The 7,031-nt window shown below is 35.1% G+C and overlaps 1 long non-coding RNA gene across 1 annotated transcript in view; it reads left to right on the top strand.

Moving 5' to 3' along the window:
* The first annotated feature begins 215 nt into the window (after positions 1-215).
* The window catches only part of LOC138737682 (uncharacterized), a 54,639-nt gene continuing 47,823 nt past the window's right edge, over positions 216-7,031 (top strand). The window contains exon 1 of the long non-coding RNA XR_011341145.1: positions 216-301. This is a non-coding gene — a long non-coding RNA (uncharacterized lncRNA). The remainder of the gene's footprint in view (positions 302-7,031) is intronic.

Raw genomic sequence — 7,031 nt, 5'->3', positions numbered from 1 at the left:
TTCTTCATAGATTTCTTCTTCCCTTTCTTCTTTCTCTTTCCTTGATGATGGAATTGGTCTTGATTGCTTGCAAGCCAGTTGCCTAGTCCTGATCTGACTAGCGATGCTAGCAGACCCGGGCTTGGCTGGCTCAGTCATTCCTTGTAACAACTTGTGCATGTGCAATTGTTCTTGCAACATTTGCAGTCCAACAATCTTCTGAACTCCAGTGCCATCTTCACCGGCTCCCTGGATTTTTGCCATCACAGCACGAGTTGATCTCTGAGGGAGAGGAGGCAATTCTGAAGACTCCATTGTTAAGGTAGGCCCAGTTTCTTTAATCGCACTAACCTCTAATAGTTGTCTTCTTTGTAGTTTGAGTCTTTGGTTTCCTTGTAGCCATTGTAGCTCAGTTCAGAACAAGTCTCAATATTGTAATTTTTTAAAAAGTTTTTTTCAATTTGGGTTTTAATTAATTCTGCCGGAAGAGATGTATTTTCACGTCTCCATCCTATGCCATCATGCCACGCCTTCCCTCATGTGACAAATTCAAAACTTCAGAAAATAACTGACTGTTATCCACCAGATAACATTATGCCAATTTTGTCTGTGAATTATTTATTGACTTTGTTCTTGTAGGTCATAGCAAGGAATTAAAAATGGTTATTTGATAGCAGTTTCTACAAACAGCAGTTCAAATGATCTACTGTAAGTGCTTGCCGATCTTGATATGAAAAGAATGGTTGCTATTAATGACACTGGATGTGGATCCATTCACGCACACAGAATAACTCATCAAATTAAGTCACTCCTTTCAATGACTTTTAAGTTACTCCTTTCAATGATTTGCATTTTGTGGCTTTTAACTGTGCATGTCTTCTTCAACAAATGTCATTGCGAACAAATGCAATCTATATCTAGTTGTGAGCAATGCAGTGTTACTGCTCATTGTTCTGAGACATTCTCAAAAGAATTACGTTTAATATTACATGAAGCTAGTAAAATTATCAGAGAAGTAGAGGATTTATATTTCAGTGTTGGCTCAAAGTTGATATATCATGCTATTTCCTCAGAGATTATTGAAGTCAGTGGTTACTATATATCCACTATTTGTATTGAGTGCACTCATAAGTTGCATATTTAAAACAAAAGGTCCCTCAAAATGCAATCTGTAGTGCAATGATAAGGGTTCAGTAGGAAGTTGTCTGCCAGTCTCAATATTCTCTTCACTGGAGCTCCACAAGGCTGTATATTCAGTTCTATACCATACTCTACATACACCAATAGCTGTGTGGCAAAATACCACTTCAATTCCATCTACAGTATAGATTCACTGAAGACATAGTCATGGGCAGAATTTCCAACCGCAATGAATTGGAATGTAGTAGGGAGATCGAGGAAATTTGGCTTGGTGACAGGACCACAACCTCTCCCTCAATGACAGCAAGACCAAGTCGCTGGCTGTAAACTCCTGGAAAAGAAGTGGAGCTCACTCCCCAGTCTACATCACACATCAACAAGTAACAAGGTAGGGATACTACACAACTTAAAGTTCCTAATAGTAAACATCTTCAGTGATTTGTCCTTGTCCACTTACTTTGACACAATGCCCAAAGAAGCACTTTTCCTTCCTCAAAGCCTGAGGAAATTTGGCATGTGACCTGCACCTTTAACCACTTTCATAGTTGCGCCATTGGAAGCATCATGTCAGGGTGCATCACCACGTGGTGTAGTCATTCCTCTATCCAAGACCAAAGGAGGTGAGTTGTGAACATGGTTTAGGCCACAGCACATGCAGGTATCATCATCCCCTCCATCTATAACTCCCTCTGTCTTGGAAAAGCCACCAACATATTAAGACCCCCTCCCATCCTGGCCACACTATCTTCACTCCCTCCCATCAGGAAGAAGATTTATGAATGTGAAATCACACACCATGAGATTCAATTACCTGCCGTAATCAAATTCCTGAATAAACCTCATAATAGTAAAACTATATTTGCTTCATACGAACTGATCTCTTTCTCTAACTCTGCACTTCTGTACTTACTGTGACTTGCTTGTACTCTGTATGAGAGGTCCAGCTGGACTGCTTAGAGAAACAACCTCTATCACTACATTATGTATGTAACATTTGACAATTAACTTAAATTTGTAAAGCTTGTCATTCTAGACTCATTAATTGCCTCATTATTTTATGGCTTTCAATCTTAATCCAAGAGATGTAAATTAAAACAAAAACATTTATACAAAATAGAGGAAAGCAAATATGATATAATTTTAGAATACAACAACTTCAATTTAGCAGTATTGAAGCTTACAGTGATATGATGTTGCTATAAATTTCTCCTAGACTGAAAATTATTACAGGCATTATATTATATGTTTATTAGTGTCAACCTGATAAACATTTAATGACTTCATAGTGTTCTTCTTTCATGATTTGAATCAACTTTTACAACATTTTAAATTCAGTCTTTAGCAAAATTTTAATCCTATTCTCCAATTTGAATGTCATATTATTGTTGATCTCCAATCCATGTACAACAGCTTAAAGTCATTAAAAATTATTCAGCTATCTATAAATCTACTTGATTTAGAAAATAAAGCCACCAAAGTAGACAAAATGTGCCACATCTGTTAAAGTAGCTAGTGTAACATTTTATTGTTCACAAAGTAAAGATAACATAACTCCAGTGATCCAGGCTAGATCCTAACCTCCAGTGGAATTTGCAGTTTCCCCCTATGACCCTGTAGAGTTTTCCCCCCAGTGCTAAGGTTCCCAGATCACAGAGATGTGTTATTTGGGAAGTTAATAGTCCCAAGGATAGTTGGGTGGAAAAATTCCAGGAAGATGATGGGTGTGGAACAGGGAATAAGTTGCAAGGAAATAATGAGAGCTGCCACATAGTCCATGGAACAAATGGCCCTCTTCTATCTTGCAGGGAAATACAGGATCAAATATTGCTTTTCCATAGAACTATCACGCTAATTAAAAGTCTTGCTCAAGGCCTCACTGCTAATTCAGTTGTGTGAAGCATTTCCCTGTGGAATAGTTTGGAAATGAAATAAAGTCTGCAGAGTCGGAAGCATTGATGTACTTGCATACAAAACATAGTTATAAAAGAATTATAAGTATAGACAATTTTTCACTTAAATTATGTTAAAAATCAATGGTACCCACTTAAGAAAATCTTATTTAACATATTGAGTGAACTGAGTTGTCATTGGCAGATGGCCAAGAAAATTTTTTATTTGTTCCTGAAAAGTGGGGTAAAAAATCTGTAAATTAATTATTGGTTCAAATGTTTCTAAGTTTGTTAAACTTTGTAAAGCTTGTTCATTCAGTTTTTCCTTATTATCTCAGAATGATTAGAATTACTTTTAAATGTCAAACAATGAATGAAAAACAAACCATTGACATTTACAACTGATGCACAGCTATCTCTTGGGTGATATGATAGAGTACTGACTCACCCGTCCAGACGTCTTGCCCTTAACTCTTGAAGTAATTGTATCAGAAGCATATGAGAACAGCTGCTTGCATCTGCAGTTTAATGCACCCACTAATGGACAAAGAGAGTGCTTGAGTGGTTAGAAGAAACTGTATTTGCTGCCGCAATATTAAATTACATTGCCATCTGTACCTCCGCTATGAGATTGAAACCTTTAATAGATCACAAATTGTATTTTACTACTAATTCAATGAATATGTAACAACTATAAAATATCATGAAGTACTAATATCTAAGACAGTGGTAAATTCTGTAGAAAAAATTCTTCTGTTCAGATATAAACTAATAAACAAATGCTTCCTTTTATTTTTAAATAACCATGCCAAATTCTGATTACAACCCATCATGCCTCAAAAGGAATTAATTTCTAATTTTGTGGCATTGAAAATGAGACTTACGATGTCAGATAAAAATGGCAGAGTTTTCAGATGCAGGTTGAATCTGCTGCCTTATTTGGGAGCTGTCCTTTTGCATCAGATTAGGATGAAACAGCTTATTCTATTCAAGGAACAAAAGCTGCCAAGAGAACAATGGATCTTGCTGAATTAGCATTTATAAACCAAGCCCCAATGAACTGTTCTCCACAGCTAGGGATAAATTTATAACCAAATGATTTTTACCCACATTCAATCAATACAGATTTAAGACAGTGGGACATAAATTTATTTGCCTGGAAAGTTAAGACTCCTTGTCTAATTAAATGATACAACTGAGCTTCAGAGGGAGTTTCCAGTAATTAAAACAAATATGTAAACAGAGAGTTTCTACTGTTGGAATTTAAAAGACTGCTTATTTAGTTCATTTGATCTTATTGAAAATTCCAATCCAATCACCTTTTTTTAAACCTTCTTTGCAGGACGCAGTTTTTAATGATTGGCATAGATTGGATATTAAATGTTCCAAATACCTCTTTATTCATAATAGTTTTCACTTCTTTTGAACAATTGGTGGCAAAATTTAACTTTATCAACTACATATTTTTAAAGATATTTACAAGTTAGATATTTTTCTCAATCTCAGATTTCCAATTTTCTGCAAATTGCTGAGGCTAATATTCTTGAATTACTTTCAGATTTTCAACTTTCTCACAAAGGTTTAATATCCCTTATTTATAATAGTTTACTTGATTTAAGATGAAGAGCGATTGGGAACAGGATTTGAATCTTTCATTTTCTGACGAGGTTTGGGATTCCATATGTAATTTGATTTATAGTACTACATTATTTATTGCAATTTAATGTGGTCCATAGAGTCCATTTATCTAAAGCTAAATTAGCTTGTTTTTATTCCGATATAAATTGTGACAAATGTAAAATTGTGGAGGCTTCCATGGTTCACATGCTTTGGTTTTTCCCTAGTCTAGAAACATTTTAGAAGGATATTTTTTTTAAAACACGCTATTGGTGATTCTTAAGGTTAGATTGGAACCTTGCTCTGTTTGGAACATTTGATAATAATGTTTTATTCACTTAATCTCAAAGCTGAATATTATCCTTTACTTGATTGATCGCCAGACATGCAATATTGATCAAATGGAAAGATAACACACCACCTCCACACATACAAACATTAAATGATATTATGTCTTTTGTTTAAGCTTAGAAAAAAATTAGTTATGCCATTAAAGGTTCAGATACTAATTTTTCAAAGCCATGGAGCCCTTTTATGGACTATTAGCATAATCTAAAGTTTAAAAACCGTTCGAAACCTTGAGATTGTGTCGTTGGTTTCCGAGTTGTCGTCATTCAATGCACACAAGCTAGGTTTTTTTTTCTAACCTTGTCAATTGGAAGGGATTTTGATTAAAGAGTTTTTTATTCCTTTTTTTTGTTGATTACTATATTTTAAATATAATTGTACAGTTTATGGGTTTTGCTAAATTTAAATTTACTTTATCCTTTATTATGGCTGTGCTTTGGAATTCAATTATATGATTATGCTTGTAGGTGTTAAATCTTTTTTTCCAAGGCACATTCCATAATTGTAAAGCACAAATTTATTGCTATTGAAATTAATAAAAATATTTTAAATATATAAATAAAATTCCTTACATGTTTTAGCTTTGAGCTGGAGAAACAGAAATCATCATATATGTCCTCAACAGCACTCCAAGAGATACAGATTGTTCTCCAGATATTCAGTCACCTAGCTTGAAAGAGGCATTTTAAAATTTCTTGGATTTTTTTTTGCGAGGAATTCTAAACACCCGTAAAAATTGATCTGCATTGATTTAAAAAATACAGGGCAAATCTAATGATGCCTCAAAAAGTCTATCAATTATTTAATTTGTTGACCATCTGATGATTCAAATAAGCATTGTTGTCTGGTCAGTGAACATGCAACGCAGAACATTCAATGATTTCATGATCAAAGTTAATAAATGAGTGGTTTATGTATTTATTTTAATTAGATCATGAGATTCTTGAGAATTGAGCACCAACAGGCCAGTAGTATAAACTAGCATGGTTAGATGAAATGAAAGTGATTTCAGTTCCCTGGTGTTCATTCTTTGGAGATGACAAAGAAATTGGTGTTTATCAAGTATCTTTTGAAGTCAATGAGAAGCTTATCAATCCCCCAATGATTTATCAACATAAAAAATCAACCTATTTTAACTTACAAAAATCCATGTTGGCTTCCGTTCATGAATTCCAAATGCCAAATTATTGTTTTCAATACTTTCCCTACCACTGTAGTTAAACCAATTGGTCCATAACTGCAGAGTTTATTCTTCCTCCTTTTTTTGAAAAGATAATGTAGCATTTTCCAGTCTTCTGATACCTTGGATATGAAAGATGATTGGAAAATTATAGCCAATACCTGCCATCTTCAGCAAACTGGAATGCATCCCTTGTAGACCTGGTGGCCTTTCTATTTTAAGTGTAACCAGCCTTTCTAGTATCTATCCTTGATGTTCACTATATTTTACCTCAAACACTGCATTCAATGCTTCCCTCTGTGGAGAATGACCCTTAACTAGTCACTGACCAGGTTGAGGCCAAAACTAAAACACGGATTAAATAATTGGAGAATTGGCATCACCATGTTATATATATACACACACACACACGTGGGAACATTATAGATCTTTCCTCTCACACCTACTCCTTCAGTGATTGGAAAGCTGCTTAAACATTGATTCATGGCTGATTTTAGCATTGAAAGCAGTCACCATAACCTTACAGTCAGCCCAGCTCAACATATCCCATTCATGGTCAATATCACCCTTGCTCACATCTATTGAGATGCTGCAGCACATACAAATGTCATGTATGTGAACTGTCCATAGCGCACACTATCAGGACCTCTCTAAACTCCCACAAACCCATTGCATGTCTCAAGAAACCCTTTCTGATTCCATGACATTCATCTTGTTAACTTCAATGGCAGTGTTAACAGCAATAAAGTCTAGAGCAGAAAGTTTCTGAAACAAGGAACTCAGTGTTTCATACACCTCGAAGTACTTCAGGGTGTTATAAACAGGACATGGGTAATGTAGCTACAACAGAATCTCTCCCTCCTCGTTGAGCTGAGAAT

This window comes from Narcine bancroftii, chromosome 6 (assembly GCF_036971445.1).
Source record: "Narcine bancroftii isolate sNarBan1 chromosome 6, sNarBan1.hap1, whole genome shotgun sequence".
Lineage (NCBI taxonomy): Eukaryota > Metazoa > Chordata > Chondrichthyes > Torpediniformes > Narcinidae > Narcine > Narcine bancroftii.
This window is presented reverse-complemented; position numbering and strand designations above follow the sequence as displayed.